The 21,468-nt window shown below is 34.3% G+C and overlaps 1 protein-coding gene across 4 annotated transcripts in view; it reads right to left on the bottom strand.

The window, feature by feature from the left end:
- sox5 (SRY-box transcription factor 5) overlaps positions 1-21,468 on the bottom strand; it is a 235,301-nt gene that overhangs the window by 199,758 nt on the left and 14,075 nt on the right. For 3 of the 4 annotated variants that reach the window (XM_051107068.1, XM_051107069.1, XM_051107072.1), the window contains one exon: positions 3,379-3,439. The exons of the other annotated variant lie outside the window; for it this stretch is intronic. The gene's annotated coding sequence lies outside the window, so the exon portion shown is untranslated. Of the gene's footprint in view, positions 1-3,378; positions 3,440-21,468 lie in introns of those variants that run through there. 4 annotated transcript variants of the gene reach the window in all.

The following is a 21,468-nucleotide window of genomic DNA, read 5'->3' as shown; positions in this document are numbered from 1 at the left end:
ACCCAAAAATGAAAATTACCCCACGATTTACCCACCTTAAAGCCATCTTAGGTGTATATGACTTTCCTCTTTCAGATGAATACATTCGGAGTTACATTAAAAAAAATGTAATAAAGCTTCCAAGCTTTATAATGGCAGTGAATGGGTGTTGAAATTTCGAAGTCCAATAAAGTGTATCCATCCATCATTAAACTTCATAAACTCTAATCTCTAGCTTCCACTGTCGTTTGCATGTTTACGAGAGAATGGCGTTCCAGCTGATGACTTAGGCATAGGTGTAAGCTCTGGTGAGAAGTGATGAACTCAAACTCTCAACACCCATTCACTGCCATTATAAAGCTTGGAAGATCCAGGACATTTTTAATATAACTCCAACGGTATTCGTCTGAAAGAAGAAAGTCATATACATTTAGGATGGCTTAAATCATGGGGTGAATCATGGGGTGATTTTCATTTTTGGGTGAGCTATGCCTTTAAGCACAGCAAGAACAACAACAAAAAATCTTACAAAACACTTGCAACACACTTGTTGACTTCCTATTGCCGTGTTTGTGCTCCAATCATTTGCAACTTGACCCTGGTAAACAGCTTTAGCGTCAGTGATGTAAGTAATGACAAGCAGGCCAGGAAGGACACAAACCACCCAAGATTACAATTCCTTCTTCTCAAAGACAAACGAATTTGTCTAGATTTGACCATGCAAACCTCAGGGTGTTGCTATCTAGTTTCTAAGGTATTCTGGGTGGCTGATTACTGGTCTAAGTTAAAGCAGTCTTTATGATAGTCTGGTTTGTAGATCCCTCCTTCAATGCAAGATGATAAAATCTATATTCGTGTATATTTTTTTAGTCTAACTGTCCATTTGGGAACAATTGCCAGATTTTAAATCAGACTTTGAAGTAAGGAAGGAAAAGTAGAGGTGAGTAGGAGGCAAACAAGAAAAAAAATTAAGTTAGAAGACAAGAGAAACATATAGTAGCACAACTGGCACGGGACGACTCGCACCTTGTCTACACGTGGATGCGAGCTGTCATTACAGATGCCATGAGGCTCAGTGACAGGGTGAAAGAACTCCAACACTTAAAAATAGTGTCTGTGTGACAAGCTCAATTAAACCGAAGCCACGAACGTCCTTATGTCTGCATTCATCTATCTGTCAAAATTTTTATTCGCAAACATATTTTACTTCCTCTGTCTTCTGAAAGAGTTTTTCCTCTTATATATTCTTTCTTTCTATCAATCTCATCTCCTCCTCTGCTATTTCTCTTTTCGTCCGACTTTATTTTTTCTCACTGGCCTCCTCTTCACCTCTACTTCTCCTTCCTTTCTCCGTTCCTTTATCTTCTCACCATCTCCATTCTTCCTCCTTTTGTGTAACTAAAACATTATGTTCTTCCCACTCTCTCTTGTTTTTCCCCTCTCCTGTCTGTGTGATGGGGCATGTGAGTACAGCGCTCATGTTTAGGACTTTCCGTGAGCTGACAGGTGTTTAACATTACGAATTGCAGTCGGGATGCTGAAGCATGACATTTAATTTTTTTCCTCCACATCTCTCTTTCGTATTGTTTGAAGTCAAACACTCACTCACTTACACAATATCACCTAGCAATATCAATGAGGACATACTGTAAACTACCATTCAAAAGTTTGCTGTTGTTAGATTTTGGTTTTCATGTTTTCTCTTATTAAAAGTCTTATTTTAAAGGCTTGATTAATTTTATAAATAATAATAATAATTTAAAAGTATTACAGTGTATTCATATATTTTAAAATGTTTTTTTATTTCGATGATTACAAAGTTGAATTTTCAGTAGTTTACTCCACACTCTTCAGCATCACATGATCGTTTAGAAATTATTCTAATATGCTAATTTGGTGTTCAGTTTCTAATAACCAATTTTGTCCTGCTTAACACTAAATAAAATGACAAATTTCTTTTAAAAAAACTGCATGCAAACTTCAATGGTAGTGACAAGCTAAAATAAAATAAAATAAAATAATAAATGGTTTAACATCACATTACATTTAATTTGACAGATTACTTTAAATTTACACATATAATTTTATTTTCTATATATCATTTTTTTTGTTTTTGTTATTAGTATATATATATATATATATATATATATATATATATATATATATATACACACACACACACACACACACACACACACACATATATATATATATATATATATATATATATATATGCACAGACATGTATAATTTATATATATATATATAAATTATGACTAATTTCTTAAAATCATGACATATAATTATTATATGTATATCATAAAGTATATAATAATTACATGCATTTTTACTGTGAAATACTGTGAAATTTATGTTTTTTGCAAGTAAAACCTATTAATAACCATATGATTTACAGTAAAAAACTGTGAAACATCACATGGTTTAACATTTCTTACAAAAAAAAAAAACACCACCACTTTACTGCCCCCAGGCTTGAATGGTAGAGACAAAAACATAAATTAAAAAATAAATAAAATAAAATAAAATAAAATAAAATAAAATAAAATAAAATGTCCTGCCCTGCATAGAAACTACATAGAACAGATAGTTGCTTTATCAAAACACTCTGGTTAAGACATTATATAAAATGGTTAAAAGAGGGTAAAGAGTGTTTATTTCTCAACGTGGATAATTTGTTCCTACCAGGATGTCCCAAAAGGGAGTTTTTTGTTAGATTTGGCTCTGTTCTGAGAACAGTTTTGTCCCCCCAGCATAAGCTAAACCAGGAGATGTAAACCCCACAACAAACACACACAGTCAAACAAAAGTCTGTAAACGGAATGAGAAGATCAGAAACTCGTGAAAAACAACGATGGCAAACACAAACATGGCTGGAATGTGGTGTTCGGAGTTCTTCAGGAAGCTTTACAATGCTGCTTATTGTGCTGAATTTAAGTAGCAGATGTTGTTATTGATGTCATAATGAGATAAAAGCTTCCAAATGACTCTCTCTGAGGAATCAAAAAAAGTTAAATATAATTGGAATAGACAAAATTTTTTAAACATTCCTGACCTTACAAAACCAGAGGTTGAAAGTACATCTCTGCCCCATATTTGCAAAAAGCACATACGAGGGGAATATGAGGTCTGTGTGCTAAAGTGACCTTTATCCAGAGTCAGGTAATAAAAAAGAAATCCGTCACATATTTTATATGTAAATTCCCGTCTTCTCTAAACAGTGTTAAGCAGGACCTACAACCAGGTGTAAAGGACACGTGTGTGTATGTGTGCGTTTGAGTTTTACTGTGGCGTCTGGACAGAAATCAGCCACAGTGACCTGTTCAGAAATAGCCAGCTGATATGCTGTTTGTGGTCGTGACCTGCGGTGGGTCCTTTTACCTGCTGGGATCTCCTCCCACCCTGTCTGAGTCCCTCTATAGAGGCTGCGGCTCTTCGGTCCCTGGTAGAGAAAAGAACAGACAGACAGCGACTCTGATCAATACCAGCGCCTCCTCTTTGTGGCTGAAATCAAAACCTTTTGAGGTGAATATTCCTTTTTTTGAAAGACGCGGTGACGTCAATAGATTCAGGTAACTGACTCGCTATGTGGAGGAGAATGCTTGAGAGAATGAAAGCAAGGTTTTTATACACTTCTTTGGTCTGCTTTATGGATTTCTTTTCTTTTAACTGTGTGCAACCCTCAAAGAGTCCAAAATGCTACTTAGACCAATTCAAATCTACACACAAGTACAAGGAATGATCACTTCTTAGTTTTATAAGCAGGAGGCCAGTGAGAAATCTGCAGCCTAGTTGTTAAAGGGATCATTCACCAAAAAATTCAAATTCTGTCGGTGATTGCTCACCCTCATGTTGTTCTAAACCCGTAAGACCTTTGTTTAACATTGGAACACAAATTAAGATATTTTTGACGAAATCCAAGAGACACGTTCAAGGCCCAAAAAGGTAGTAAGGACATTGTTAAAATAGTCCATGTGACTTCAGTGCTTCAACCTTTATGTTGCGAAGCTACGAGAATATTTTTTGTGCATAAAGAAAACAAAAATAACGATTTTATTCAACAATTTTATTCCAAGAATTCTCATAGCTTCATAAAATTGAGGTTGAACCCTCATGGACCCTTTCTGGGCCTTGAACATGTCAGTTGTGTTGGGTGCATTCATTTTTGGGTGAATTATCCCTTTAATTTATTTATTATTTCTGATAGAGTGCAGCTGTATAAACTGAACAAAAAACAGTTCAATACAATACTGTTCAAAAGTCTACTTTTTTTTTTTCAAGAAATCAATACTTTTATTCAGCAAGGTTGCATTAAATTGTTAAAAAAGTGAAAGTAAAGGCATTTTGTATGTTACAAATTATTTATATTTCAAAGAAAAATATTAAGCAGCACAACGGTTTTCAACATAGATAATAATAGTGCTGTCGAATGATTAATCGCAATTAATCGCATCCAAAACAAAAGTTTTTTGTTTACATAAATGTGTGTACACTGTGTATATTTATTATGTATATTTAAATACACACATACTATATATATTTTTAAATTATTTATATTTTTTCCATGTATATATTTATATTCATATAATTGATATTTTATATATATATATATATATATATATATATATTTTTTTTTTTTTTTTTTTAATATATAAATATAACATTTTTCTTAAATATAAATAAACATGCACGTGTGTGTATTTATATATACATAATAAATATACACAGTACATACACATATATTATGTAACAAAAACTTTTATTTTGGATGCGATTAATTGCAATTAATCGTTTGACAGTAGTAAATATGTTTTTTGAGCCCCAAACCAATATACAGGATGATTTATGGAAGATCATGTGACACTGAAGACTGGAGTAATGGCTACTGAAAATTCAGCTTTGCCATCGCAGGAATAAATTACATTTTAATATATAATAAAACAGAACTTTTGTTTTAAATTGCAAAAATATTTATTATATTTTTGATTAAATAAATGCAGCGTTGGTAAGCATAACATTAAGAAAAATCTTACTGAGTGTATCTGTCAGGTGAAATAATAATATAAATCTATTTTTAAAAAATATTAGGCAGGCAAAGAATTTTTTTAGGATTTTTTCTGCTGATTTTAAAAATAGAATTTTCCAGAACTGATTTAAACATTCTAAAATTATCATTATCGAATCATTTAATTAAAAAAGTTCAAATTCAAAAGATTTATTGTCTATACCCACATTATTTTTTAATGGTATGCTTACCAATTCTGCATTTATTTGATCAAAAATGTAGTAAATATTTTTACAGTTTAAAATAAATTTTCTGTTTTATTATACATTATATACTTGGTGCTCAAGAAACACTTCATATCATGTATGTTGAAAACATAATATTTTTGTGGAAACTCTAAGACTTTTTTTTTTTTCAGGATTCTTTAAAATAGAATAGCTGCAAAAATCTGCAGGTTTTTCTGCAAAACCTAGTTGGGCTTGTTTATGCTACATTTATTAGAGAGTCAGTCCCACAGGAGAAAGTCTCTTCATCAAGGGCTCAGTGGTGATATTCAAACCAACGACCTTTCATTTACAAGACCACTAGGCCACACCAGCCAAAAAACTCCCTGAGCCCTCAATGTTGAATCTCAACCTCTGCTCTATTTGATCTAGGCTGCGTGCAGGTGTCTCTCATGTTTACCAATGGAGAATAAGGCAGGTTGGACGAGAACAAACATTTCAGCGGTGCCGAATCCCACCGACCCCTCCTCTCGGTAAGACTCATTTTAATTCCATCTCAGCATGGTAACAAACACTCGTTAAAGCAGATTAATTCCACAAGAGGATTACGCTCCATATTAGATAATGAAAGAGAGAGAGCGAGGGAAAGAAAGAGAAAATAATCACGTAAAGGGATAGATGGTGTGCATTTGATCCTGGGGAACAGAAAGCTAATCCAGGTGTAACACATGTAGAGGAGTGTGTGAGAGAGAGAACGTGCACAGTGGTATTAGGAACAGCTGGCGTCGGTTTAGCCTCTTTGTCTTCATTGACATTGGGAGGACGACAACAACAACACTGACCCATAAAATGGGAAGTCGGATGACAGTTGCTGCTATTGACACACTGCTTTTAGATGTGTGTGTATATGAGAGGCTGTGACTCACAGCTTGCACGGTGTTGCACTGTTAATGTGGTGGCGGTTCTGGCACATCTGGGCTATTTTCTCCAGTATGTGTCTGAAGATAGTGTGAAAAATCTCAGGGAGGAAAAGTGAGTGTAGGCCCCTGTGAGATCAGTTCTTCAGGTTAGAGGGCCATTTTTCAAATGCCAGCGGCTTATCTCGACTGTCACAGGCTAAACGTGTCTGTTTGTGACATTACAAGAACAAGTGTAAGTCTCCCGAGTTCAGCTCCGCAGTCAATTCCATACCCGCATTCTCATCGTTGTGAAGTGTTACACAAAGCTCTGCCGTTTCCAAAGGGGGAAAGTCCACCTCTAAATCAATTACGGCAGTTAGCTGAAAGAATGAAAGAATGTGAAAAGAATGCAAAGACTGAGTTTGTACATGTAAGCACGAGCCAGTTCCATAATGCGGCTTAATCATGTTTACAATCTAGAAAATAATCAAAAAATCATATAATAAGTGCCAATAAAGAAATGGCTTTACAAGATTTACAAATTAGCAGGTTTTTGTTGTGCACAATGCAACACAATGCTAATACATGCAGAGCAGAATTGAAGTAACAGGAAAAATAAACAAAAAATTAAAATAAAACAGTTTAAAGGGATAGTTCACCTAAAAAAGAAAACTCTAATGTCGTTCCAAACCCGTAAGACCTTCGTTTATCTTCAGAACACAAATTAAGATATTTTTGATTAAATCCGAGAGCCTTCTGACGCTGACACAGCAATGCAACTACCAAGAACGTAGAAAGGACATCGTTAAAATAGTCCATGTGACATCAGTAGTTCAACTGTAATTTTACAAAGCTATGAGAATATTTTTTTGTGCGCAAAGAACATAAAAATAACAACTTTATTTAACTATCTCGTATCTTTGGGGTCAGTCTTTGACGTGCGTTCACAAGTATCTGTGCTTGTATGCACGCATGTGGTGCTTGGGCTACGTTTACACTAGTGCGTTTTTGTTTTAAAACGCATAACTTTTGCTACGGTTACGCCTATTGTTTACACAGAAATTTTCGAAAACACTGCAAACCCCGTTTTAGTTTGACTCCAGAGTTGCGTTTCAGTGTAAACGGACCAAAACAGAGACTTTTGAAAATGATGGCGTGGCTGCCCACATTCGCTCTGCGTATCCTTGACTGTATAAACAATAACATCATGTTCATTGTTGTACCCATAGATATGTATAGGTAGATTCACCATTCGACCGCTCCAAGCACGTAGATGCATTCGCCATCTAAATAATAGGGAATCTATCTATTTATATCTATGGTTGTACCTGCATGAATGGTCATGTGACATGCGTTTTCAGTTGTGTATTGTAGACGGAGGTCTTTTCTAAAACGCTGTGAAAACGCTAGTGTAGACGAGAATCGTTTTTATTTTAAAACGCTGTTTTAAAACGAAAATGCACTAGTGTAAACAGGGCCTTAGTTCTTCATATGCATATTCTGGTTCAAATAAATAAGGCTAGACAAAATTTGCAACTCATCCTCTCTGTTGAAATGTCCAGAAATGTTTACGAAGACTGTTTTATGTACAGTCTGCGTCTTCATTTGCTTGTAAACAAGATACAGCACATCCGCGTTCAACGGCAGAACGCCGGCTCCTGCGTCAGAAGCACCACACATGTCGAAGACTGACACAGAAACAAGAAATTGTTGAATAATTCTTATTTTTGTTTTCTTTAAGTACTTTCATTGCTTTATAACATTAAGGTTGAACCACTGATGTCACATGGACTACTTTAATGATGTCCTTACTACCTTTTTGTGCATTTTACATGTCAGTTGCATTGCTGTCTATGCAGGGTCAGAAAGCTCTTTGATTTCATCAGAAATATCAAAGATGAACAAAGGTCTTACGGGTTTGGGATGACATGAGGGTGAGTAATTAAAGGAGAAGTCCACTTCCATAACAAAAATTTACAGATGTACTCACCCCCTTGTCATGCAAGATATTCATGTCCTTCTTTCTTCAGTTGTAAAGAAAATAAGTTTTTTGGAGAAAACATTTTAGGATTTTTTTTTCATATAGTGGACTTTATTTAAACTGCATTTTGGAAGTTCAAAATCGGGGCGCCATATCAGTCCATTATATGAAGAAAAATCCCTCAAAAAACAATTTCTTTACGGCTGAAGAAAGAAAGACATGAACATCTTGGATGACAAGGGGGTGAGTACATTTTTATCCTTTAATGACAGAATTTTCATTTTTGGGTGAACTATCCCCTTAATGCATCCTTTCTCTAAAGAAGTAGCATACACATTATCAGAGTCAATATGATATGTTGTAAAACATGGACTGACTTGTCAGAATAACAATCTGGATATGTAAAGGGACACATAAATACACAATGCAAAGTCTAAGATGTTTCTTTTCTCAAGAATAGGCCGCCACACCTCTATAAATCCCACCCATCTCAGCAGAAAAACATACAAAGCTCAAGTAATCAAATAAAGACCTCCTGCCTCATGTCAGGCCCCATCCGCGGATGAGTGAGGGAATGCACAAACCAGGCAGAAATAATCAAATCAAGAAGAAGGCCTATCCGGCACAAATGGAAAGCTTCCTGTCACACGAAGTTAGCTTTCCTTCATGTCTGTCAGATTTCACGGTTTGAGAGAGAGGCTCCGGGAGTAAATCCCTGACTCACTTACAGAAAACACAATCAGGATGTACAGTTTCCTCTGTATTACAGTAAAAAAGCTATTCATTCTGTATCACCTCACTTCATTATTCATAAACTGAACAGGAACGGTTTAGAAAAACAAAAGGAAATAGACAACAGTAGCATTTTAGACACTCCCATTATTTGACCTCATGTCTTCCAAAACTCAACTGCAATATAAAATTTAAGGAGAAGTTCAGTTCCAGAATAAAAAAATCCTGATAATTTACACACCCCCATGTCATCCAAGATGTTCATGTCTTTCTTTCTTCAATCACAAACAACTGAAGGTTTTTGAGGAAAACTTTTCAGGATTTTTCTCCATATAATGGATTTCAATGGTTGGCAACGGTTTAAATGTCCAAACTGCAGTTCCAATGTAGCTTCAAAGGGCTCTACATGACCTCAGCCGAGAAATAAGAGTCTTATCTAGCTAAACGAATCGTCATTTTCTTAAACAAATAATATTTATATACTTTTTAACCACAAATGCTTATCTTGCTCTAGCTCTGTGATGCAAATGCATGGCTTCACACATTAGGCCTACGTAATCATGTTGTAAAGGTCACACGTGGTTAGTTCTTCGTCTGTGTACTTTGGTTCAAAAAGGTAAGGTAGGGCGATAAACTCCATTTTATTTTCTTCTCCAACTTCAAAATCGTCTGACATTGTTGTTTTACATTTGACTTTCTTTGCACGTTCACTTTGTAAACACTGGGTCGATACTTTCACCTTTGTCACGCGTGACCTTTCCAACATCATTACATAATGCGTGAGGTCGGGCTGGTGCAAGATGAGCATTTGTGGTTAAAAAGTATTTTGATTTTTGTTGTTAAGAAAATGACTGATCGTTTCACTAGACAAGACCCTTATTCCTCAGCTGGAAGTGTGTAGAGTCCTTTGAAGCTGCATTGAAACTGCAATTTGGACCTTTAACCCATTGGCCACCATTGATGTCCACTACATGAAGAAAAATCCTGGAATGCTTTCCTCAAAAACCTTGATTTCTTTGCGATTGAGGAAAGAAAGATACGGGGGTGAGTAAATTATCAGGATATTTGCATACTGGAAGTGAACTTCTCCTTTAAGTTATACAAACGACTCTTTTTCATACAAAAGTGAATCATCCAAAAGGTTTTAAAGTAAGATTTTAGTTCTGACAGCTCCTGGTCACTATCCATTTTCATTGTAAGGAAAAGAGCAACATGAACATTTCACAAAACTGCTCCTTTTTTGCTTTAACTGATAAAAGTTAATCGCATGGGTGTGGGACAACATGAGTGTGTTTAAATGATGACAGATTTTTGCATGAACTGTACCTTTAAATACGCTCGTTCGCACAGCAGACTGCGCTAACATCGACATATGTGACCGAATCCAGACAAATGTTCGTTCAGCATTGCACAAACTCTTGAAGAAAGATACGCTGTCAAGACACAGAGAGAGAGAGAGATACTGAGCACGCTGAGAAAATGTAGCGGTAACTAATTGTTATCATTACGCATGTTTGAAAAGTGTTTTCAAACAAGTAATCAAAGTCTGCCACTGTAATTAGCAGACACAGCAGTGAGTGTGTTTCCCTCCACTGTTCTTTTCAAACTGAAAGGCATTAGATATATCAGATCCTTTTCCCCAACGGAACAAAAACCTGTACACCGCGTGCATTGTGAGGGAGAGACAGCTTGACTGAAAACAAACTGACACAAACCATTTGAAGCAGAAAAGAAACACAACAACCTGTCAAGAGCAAAATGCCTCTAATTTTTCTGTCATCTGCCAGCAGTTTAACAAGAGAGGAGCGTTTCTACCCCCTCAATTTTCCCCCTGGCCATTTACACACACTGAGAACCAAACAAGAGGATGGGAGGGGAAGAAATCTGCTCGTTTTCTTTCTCTCTCCCTCTCTTTCTTTCTTTCCTCTCCCCTATATTTTTCACTTTCCTTCTATTCATCTCATCCTTTTCACTCTTAACATTTTCTTTTCCATCGGCTCACCATGACACCGTCATTGGAAGCGCGTGGAGTCTGTGTGTGTGGAATTATCCCATTGACTTGAATCTCTTGATTCAGTTCACGAAAAAGATTCACTTAGATTTGTTCAATGATTAATTTTGCAGGTTGCACCAGTAAGTGGCAACCAACGAAAGTCTGTATGTATATTCAACTGAATCATTTCATTAACACACTCAAAAATGTAAAAAAAAAAAATTAAAAATAAAAATGATTAAATAAAATGCATTTTTTTAAGTTCAGAAATGTTAACATTTAATTTACGTATGACTGACAAATATGAGTCACATTTATTTTATTAATTTGTATTAAAACTCTCTAATCCACATCAGTGTTGTTATTGTAAACTAAAATTAAATAATTTGTGTAAGAAAATAAAAAATAATTTTAATAAAATGTATTGGTTAACAATACAACTAAATATATATATATATATATATTTTTAGTTGTATTGTTAACCAAAACTACAATTTTTTTATAAATGAAAAAATATTGCCTTAAAATAAGTTTAATTTAAAGTACTAAAATGACTAAAACTGTAAGAATAATTACTAAATTACACTGTAAATAAAAAGGTAATAAAACTTACTATAAAAATACTATAAATAATACTAAAACTAAACAATAAATAAATAAAAAAAAAAAATAATACTAAATAAATTATACAACATTTCTTCCTGAGTTTGGTTAAAGATGATTTTGCTAAATAAAAAGACAAATGCGCAATTTGCCTTTCATTCAGTCACTCATTTTCAATTTTTTTCTGTCCCTATTTCTATTAACATGTTCAAAAACAAGATGTCTAACTCAATGTCGCCTCAATTCTTGTTTAGACTTCAAATACTGACATGTTCAGGAAAAGGAGTTTTTGGTTCAGTCTATTCATCCAGTGAAATAATTCTTTCCACAGCCCGCACTTGACTATTTATTCACAATATACTGTCAAGCATTTCACAAGGAAGAGACTTCAAAACCAAAAACACAAAGGCAGTGAATAGGACTTCATTCAAAAACACTGATTTGTCATGGGGTTACCGTGATCCCGCGGGGGTATAGGGGTTTGCTCGCGAGTCAGGTTAGACATCGGGCCTTGTGTTTACGTTCCAGGGGCACAGAAACACTAATGTGGAGTTCTTCTGACTGCACCGGAGACAGTGTTTATGTTAAAGGCTGTTGCTCGTCTTTCTAAAGCACATTACACTGACTGCTGCTGTCAGCTTGTGTTACTTTGCCTCTTTAGTGGCGCAGGCAATTGGCTCCGACAGCCAAGCAGTGCGGATGAAATATTTAACTCCGCACCGTTAAAGGCACAACTCCGCCTTTGTCCTGTGAACTAGCTCTTTGTAACATTAGTACCGTGGCGACAATGAAACCTTATGTCGCGGAGATGATGGTGAACACAAGGTCTGCATGCGTTTGTGTGTCCAGCCACAGAGTTAGAGTAATAGTTCAGAAAAAAAAGAAAATTTGATTATCATTCACTCACTCTCACGGTGTTCCAAACCTTCTCTTCTGTAGAAAACAAAAGGAGATGTTTAGAAGAATGTTTACGGTGCTCTTTTCAATATAACGAAATCGGGGTTCAGAGGCTGACAAACTCCAAAAAGATCAAAAAAATCTTGTGTAATATATAGCATATAATCTAATAGCTCTCAAATGCTGTCCACACACCTGAAAATTCAGAACGCTTACTTTTATTGGTCCTTTAACAGCTGTTTTTTGAAGCTTTACAGCCTATGGCTATGATATGCTTTTGTTGTATAGTTACGAGTTGCATGAACATCTCATTTTGTTTGCCATCAAAGATGGGTTTGCAATGAAATAAGGCAAAGTAAACAACAGATTTCTCCATATTTTAACATCTGTGATGGCCTATACAGTGTGTACATCACATACGAACACTTTCCCAAACTTAAACACTATTACTAAGTTCACAACTGACAATGTCAGTCCTGAAGCCCCTCAAACACTCGCTCTTTACTATCTACAGTATGGTTCTGAAGAACTTTCCTAGAAGAATAACTGCATTACCCGACTGTTCGATAAACCTCTTGGTTGAGGCCTTGAAGATATATTTATCCCTTCTACATGCACAAGGCAACTTGTGTAAATAAGACTACATTTTGTTTTTTAAGCATTCATACTGCTTAAGCCTTGATATTAACACTAATGTTTTGCAAGAGGAGATGTAAAATGTTTTTTTTTAGGTTTTGTATTGACATGATGTTCTATGATCACATGACTCAGCCCTGAGCAACAGAATGTCAACCCTGATTACTGTTTAACAGGTTAAGAGGGCAAAGTGACTAAACATCTGGAGAAATGGCAGCTGTTCTTTGTATCTGCTGAATTCATACAGTGAGATTCAAAAGTCAAATCTAATATGTACATATGTATTCATTCATTCATTTAAACCTAGAAATAAAAGAGGTTAGTGTAATTTCGTAAACGGAAACGATGACGATGACGAAAGATGTTTGTAGACAAGCTTTTTTTCCCACTAAAACGAGATGAGACGACAATAAGGTCAATAAACGGTTATCATATTGCAATATCATTGATGATAAAAGACAAGACTAAAATGTATTTTTAAAAAACATCTTTTCATCAAAAAAAGGAGACAAAATATTATTGCGGAACACACAAGCTTTCATGTGTCCGGTTGCCAGATATCAACAGTTTAAGTCCACAAATCAGAGCTCTTTTTAAAAGATACATTTTCTGTCTGGTGTTTTGCATGTGTTTTGCAATCTGGCAACCACACGCACACTCACTCTTCATTACGGAAGCGCAGACGATGATCTGAAAACAGATGAACAAGTAAGCTCCATAAAATGTTTTTGTTTTACCAGTTTTCATCAGTGTTTGATTTTAGATATTTGATAAACCATGTCTATTAGTCCACATTCTATTAATTTGTGCTTATTGGTGAACATGCGATACCCGAAATGTATAAATATATTACTCAAATGACAACAATTACTGCGATTATAACTGAGCAATTGTTTTTCAGTTTAACCAATAAACAGCATGACGAAAATGTGACAGTTTTCATCAACTAAAACTAGACTAAAATGACATTTAGTTGCTTTAAACTTGACTATACAAAAACAGGAAAAGGTTGACTAAATATAACTAAAAAGTACATTTGACACAGGGACTAAGACTAATTTAAAAGACTAAGGGCAGTTTTACTAAACAGGACATATTAGCACAAGAGTGCAACTCCAAAACAGCGCCGTTGGGCATGGACATTTCTGCGGGTGATTTACTAACAATGAGCAAATTACACATGAACATTTCACAAATGTTCATCTCATTTACATATAGACCGAAATATACCGAATATACCAAGCGCAGCGCAAATTAGCATAGTTGCAAATAAAGAAGCCACAGTACATTTGCTAGAAGTTTTGATAGACCTGCTATTGCGTGACTCCTAGTTGAGGGGTTTCAAGTCGTCTTTTATTCTCTGAAGCAAATTAAAAATAACATGGCTTGGCAAACGATATGTTCAGATAATGTGTTCTCCTGGCATTTCAAAAAATTAATACATGTGGAAAAAATCCCCTCCGTTCTACCACGCTCTCTCTGTTCTCTGCGGTGCCCCCTCCTAGAAACAATAATTTCAGCCATTTTAAGCGCAAAATAGTTTAAGACATGCTTTCTTGGGGGCGTTAAATAATGGTGCAAATACCAGTAATTTGACGAGCACAAACGTTAGTAAAACGCACTGTGTGACTCTCCTTACGACAACTTTTGCTTCTGAAAGGGAAACTCCTACAATATCTACTCCTACAACATGCATACTCAATAAGGTCAAGTGCATAAATAACCATGTCCACACCTTTTCAGGGCTAATACTTCACTGCACATCTTTAGTAAAACCTGGCAGTATAATTTTAACGCCAAAAGATGGTTTGCACTGGCGCAAGTTGTAAGTAAAGTGAAGACTAAGACTAAATAAAAAAAATGGCTGACAAAATTAAGACTGATCTTACTTCAGATTCTGCACTAGACAATTGATCGTTCGCAAACAGTTTGAATGACAGGCGATCTCACCTATCAGAACGCAGAATCTTTCCGTGGTTGAAATAAAAGACACTGATGTTCTTTCACATTTTTTTTTGGTGCTTTAAGTAAAGCTTGATCTAATAAGGCACTACGCTGATCTGTCACGACATATTAAAAAGCCACAAATGTTTCGAAATTCTTAAAAAATTACAACATTTTATTATTAATTCAATTCCAAAAGTCAATTTTAACTTAACTACCGCTAATAGACGTGCTGTGTTTTGTTTATGCTCGGGAGGCTGCTTTAGAGACGCTGTCTTGCAGTGTTGCCATGTCCTTATGTTTACAAGCATTTTTAGGCATGTTGTTTGGTCTTAGCTTATAAAGCTAAGCACTTTATGGAGTTAATAAAGTGGTCTGGTGCGGATATGAGATATATGATGTTTTCGGTATTATAAAACAAAGCATTTGGGTGTTTAAGTGGGGTTTTTTTTTGCGCTTGTTCTTGTTTGTTGATTTTTTTCTATGAAGATCTGGCAACACTGACTCTTTACTGCAGAGATCGTGAGCACAACTTGCCCCATGTCAAAATGTGCTAAGGTTAAGACTTTAAATAACTTTTGCTGTTATTTTCTTGCATCGCAAATACAGATGAAGACACATTTCTGATGCGCGTCAACAACTGGCTGTTCAATTCAGTTTCGTACACACTACATAGAATTTCTGTAAATGCGACTGTCACTACCTGTATTTTCGGGGAGTTATGGGGTCGTCGAATGCGGTTGTCACTCCCGTATTTAAGTTAATTAAGTGTGTACATAACACGACTAAGGAGTAAAAGCTGAACTTACAAACAATTTAGCTACAGTGTGTACATGTGTAGTGTGAGAGCAGAATTGTTTGTCGGACATAGCAACTAAGGAGGGCGGGTTTTTGCGAACGGTCAACTAATGACAGTAATTTGTGACACTGATCGAACTCCTGAAATTAATCAAATTTAAACTCAAATCTTATGCTGATAATGTAATTTGTAATGGAAAATGTGGTATTAAATTAGAAATTAATTGATTAAATTTTGTGAATATATCTGAATATGATAAGTTTGTTTGTCATCTCTCCTGCAGATTTCTTGCTGTATCCCGGGTCAGTGAGTGTCTAATCGTGATGCATTTCCTCTGGTACAGGGTGCTGTAAATGGGCAGGCGGCCAGCGTGTGTGCGACGAGTCACTCCATATAAAATTACTGACATATGCAAATTTCTTTCATATGCTCAACATCCATTGTCAGGTGGACATGGATATTTTGGACCACTGATGGGAACATTGTGTGAAATATGAAAAGACAAAGAGTGGGACGAGTTATAGCAACACAAGAGACATAATACGCAAGACAATGTGTGTATATACATACATGTGTGCTTTATCCAAAGCTCTGGTACTGCTTATGAGCAGCGTGAAAACACACTCAACACCTTATATAGGGCAGATTCGCCTGCTGCTCCTATAACTCGTCGTCTGGATTACAGCAAATCATAAATTAGAGGAGAAATTTCAGTGATCCAGGAAAACAGGAGTCTAAGTCAGACTGCTCCGATTCTGTCACTACACCACACAGGTTAGTAAGAGCAACAGAGGGGTGCACAGCCAAAGTGCTCACACCAGCTTCATCTGTCAGCAATATAATACCGGCTGTAGTCCCTGCTCGCTAATAAATAACACACACATACACACACACACACTCAAAAGCTAATGTGGATGACAGTGCTGGTTACTCTTAATGAGGTTACCCTTAATGAGTAATTGATTTCTCATGAATGAGTCATCAATATGTAATTAATAGAAGGGTAATGTGTTAAATGTTAGCTCTGTATGGTTCATAGGCAATGTTCAATCTAATTTTGTTCTTGTTGAGTAAAACTTTCTGGGCGAAGCCATTGGCCACCACAGTAGAAAAACATACTGTATGCACAGACAGTCAGACAGACAGACAGATAGACAGTGAGTTAATAATACTGTCCAGAGCATGCTCAGGTCAGTGTTTAGCCATATGCGTTTGTGTGCACGTGTGTCTCTATTGATGGGTCAGCTGTGCTTCTGTGACAGCTTCCATCCTGTCTCCTTAACCTTCCCGGGCCGGCTCGGTGGCAGCGCTGAGGTTTAATCAATGCAATGGAAGTGACATTTAGGGCCAAATCAAATTAGGTGGAAATGGAGGCAAACGGCAGGACTGCATTAAGTGCCGCCTGTATTAACACACAGGTCAGACACACAGGACTCGTCGCACACACGCTGGCCGCCCGCCCATTTACAGCACCCTGTACCAGAGGAAATGCATCACGATTAGACACTCACTGACCCGGGATACAGCAAGAAATCTGCAGGAGAGATGACAAACAAACTTATCATATTCAGATATATTCACATTTCACAACCACAACCTAATATTAGTTGGTAAATAAATAAATAAATATTCTAGTGACTGATATTTTTACTACTATTTAAAAAATGTACTTTAAAAGTAATGTATTAAATCATTTTAAAATATTAAAACTACTTATATTTAATATATTTAATAAAGATTTTACTTTTTTTTTTTTTTTTTAGAAATTACAAATATATATATATATTTTTATTTTATATTTTATATATATATATATATATATATATATAATGTATTTAATTTTAAATACATTTATATCTTACACAATAAATTATAAAATCTTTTAAAAGTTTAAAATATATTAAATATATATAAAATATATAACATATAATATATATAAAAAAGATAACAAATATCCATTGATAAAATATATAATAGATCAAATATAATAGATAAAAATACATATAGTTGTAATTTTTACAGAAAATCCAAATATTTAAATGTACAATATCCTAGAAATTACAAATATATTTATATATTTTATCTATTTAATTTTAAATACATTTATATGTATTTAAAAATAAATTGATAAAATATATATAAATATATTTTTAATTTCTAAAAAGAAATGTAAAATATTTCAATAATATTCAATAATATTAAAAAATATTAAATAGGATATTAATGTATTTAAAAATTACAGATAAAATATACATAAATATTTGTAATTTCTAAAAATATTACAATCTTTAAATTTAAATTATTTAATTTTTATTATTTTATCTATTTCATTTTAAATACATTTATATGCAAATGCATTTAAAAATTAACCATAAAATGTATATAACAGATAAAATATCTAAGTATATTTGTGATTTCTAAAACAAAATTGTAAAATCTTTACATTTAAAATATTTTACACAGATATATATAATTGATCTATTTAATTTTAAATATAATTATATTTTACATAATATATTTAAAATTGAAAGATTTTACACTTTTTTTTAATAAATTACACACACACATATATATATATATATATTGAATTAAGAACTTATATCTAAATGTAGTAAAAAAAATAAATAAATAAAATATATATAAATATATTTGTAATTTCAAAAAAAAAGTAAAATCATTAAATGTAAAATATTTTTGAAATTACAAATATATATGTATATATATATATATATATATATATATAAATATAAATAAATGTATATCTTACTTAAATATATACATTTTACATTTAAAGACATGTATATCCCTAATTATATTATATAACACTTTATAGGGTTGAATTTCCATCAAAATAACTACATTGTCATATAGATGGTTAATAAAAAAAGACTTATACTGTTGTCATACTGCACACCCCATTGTAAATATAAGAGTATTTTGTACTCTAAAACAGGACTGGCAACCATATTCGTCTGCCATAGTGTAACAGAACCCACAGATGCGACTGACCATCCTGTAAGACATGTGAAAAAAGGCTAAGGTGATTTTAAACAAGCACTGAGGAATTGCAGAATGGAGCATGTGCTCTCTGTCTCTCTCTTTCTCTCACACACAGAGAGAACAAGAGATGTTCTCTTTTTCACACTGTTTTTCTTTGTGTCTCGCTTCAAAATCCACATGCAGGGCCAAAATACATGAAATATTCATAAAGCGTATAAAAGAGTGCTATCAAACATTCTGATTGTTCAGTGTCTCTGTCTCATGGGCATAAAAAAAGATCACTGGGTCAGGTCAGACTCGTAAAATAAATCAAGTATGACGGGAAGAAAGCAGCCTGTAAACGTCTGACTCCGTCTCAATTTGCTTGATTGAAAAGGGCCTGTCAGACCAAATACTGACACACCAAATGGGATTGAAAAAAAAATTAACAGACGGTCCTGCTGGGCTACAAAAGAAAACGAACAAGTTGCATGAACAGAAACAGAAGTAGTCTGAAAGTCCGGCTCAAGGGTACCAGACCCTCAGGCCCAAACTCGCGCTAAGGAAAGAGTGTCTCACTTTGAAGGAATGCATGTCAAACTTCCTTCAGTGTCTCTCACTGCTAAAGAAATCCCACTGCATCCAATTGCAGAGAGACGGGAGGGTGTAGTGAGCGAAAGAGTGGGGATGTAGGTAAGCAAAGCTGCAGCAGATACATATGTCTGCATCCTAAGGTAACAAGAGCCGCGCTTAGGACTTCGTACTGACAGCTGTCAGTGTAACCCGTCTCGGATTCTCGCTGCACACACACACATGTGCACGGCATGTCAATTAGAAGCCCGGTTTGACCTGAGCGAGACTGATTAGATGCCTCATGTTTGCACCCTCAACGTCAGTTTGATCCAAACCCTACTTCTGAAGAGATAACACACCTGCCCCACTCACCTAAGCAAACAACATCCATCAAGTACAATATCTAGTTTGTACTAGTGTATCGGTTTTGCCGATGGTGATATCTAGAGAGCATGCTGGCCGATTGCTGATATGTACTGTATGTATGACATATGTTAAAAATGTTGTAAATGATTCCAGCTGTTTAGCTGGACTTTAACCGCAGACCTTCTCTCTTAAACTGCTGCTCTTCAAATCAATGCCTGCAAATCTGAATGCTCAAAATGACTCATGTTCAACACAGACATACATTTAGGTGATGTCTTTTAGGTAGTAGAGATATTTTTGCACAAAAGAAAAATACAAAATAAAATAAAGCAAAGTAAAATAAAATAAAATCAGTTTTGTATTCACTATCTTCAATCGTAAAAAGAAATTTTATATTTTAAATAGAAACGGTTTATAATCCATTACTTTGAATCTTCCAAGTAGATGGGACATTTTGAGTGCACCATCTAAAATAAAATAAAATAAAATAAATTAGAGGAATAAACAAAAGCTCCTAACTACCTACAAACATACAGCGTAATAGATAATAATTTGTTTATTATTCATTACACTGTATCTTTCAGGCAGTTACAACATTTTGTGTGCATAAAATAAAATAAAATTAAAATAAAATAAAATAAAATAAAATAAAATAAAATAAAATAAAATAAAATAAAATAAAATAAAATAAAATAAAAGTCAGAAAATAAGAAAATAAACAGAAATTATCATCGGTTACACTGTATATCTCAGGTAGTTAGGACATATTGTGTGCACGATACAAAATAAAAAAATAAAAAAAAATAAAATTCAGTCAGAAAATAACAAAATAAACAGAAATTATCATCAATTACACTGTATCTCTCAGGAAGTTGGGACATTTTGTGTGCACTACACAAAGTAAAATAATAAAATAAAATAAAATAAAATAATAAAAAAATAACAGAATAAACAGAAATTGTTAATTATCCATTACATTGTATCTTTCAGGTAGTTGGGACATTTTGTGTGCATCATACATAAAATAAAATAAAATAAATATTCAGTTTATTCTTTTATTTTTCCTTTATTTTTATTTTATTTATTTATTTATTTATTTATTTATTTATTTTATTTTTTTTGATGCCTTTAGAAGTAAGGTTTTGATCAGACTAATTAAAAGCCATTTAGTTATCTCTCAGGTAGTTATAATAATATAATAATAGATCAACAAAACAAAAAAACAAAACATCAGAATCAGAATAAATAAAAATGGTTAATTATCCATTACACTGTATCTTTCAGGTAGTTTGGACATTTTGTGTGCACTAAAATAAAAAAAATAAAATAAAATAAATAAAATAAAATAAATATTCAGTCTCTTGTTAATAAATATTCAGTTTTTATTATTTTTTTAGGCCTTCAGAATTGAGGTTCTGACTAATTAAAGGCCTTTTTTTGACAAAATAAATAAATAAATAAAATGTAACACTTCTGTTAATCGGATAATCACATATGGTTATCAGCCGATGTCGCTTAGCAGTGGTTTATACACTAGACAAAATCCAATCCAATAAACATCCCAGTTGGTGACAAGACCACGTTTAACACGGAGAAGATCCCTCGAGCACAACCGGGGCAATTTAATTCACAGAGGGCTGAGTTCAATGACCACAATGTCAGAAATAAATTCACTTTCTCAAGCAAAGAGCTCTTTTGTTCCATTCGAACAGTACAGAGGGCACCAGAGAAAATGCGTAAGATAAAGACTCTCTCATAATAGATAAGGTTCCTTTGACAGAAGCCTCCGAGAAGCAGATTCGCCCTTGGCCCAAACGCCCTTTAATGAAAGCCTGTATTA

This window comes from Labeo rohita, chromosome 4, assembly GCF_022985175.1.
Source record: "Labeo rohita strain BAU-BD-2019 chromosome 4, IGBB_LRoh.1.0, whole genome shotgun sequence".
NCBI lineage: Eukaryota > Metazoa > Chordata > Actinopteri > Cypriniformes > Cyprinidae > Labeo > Labeo rohita.
The sequence above is the reverse complement of the archived record's forward strand: the minus strand, read 5'-3'. Positions and strand labels throughout refer to the sequence as shown.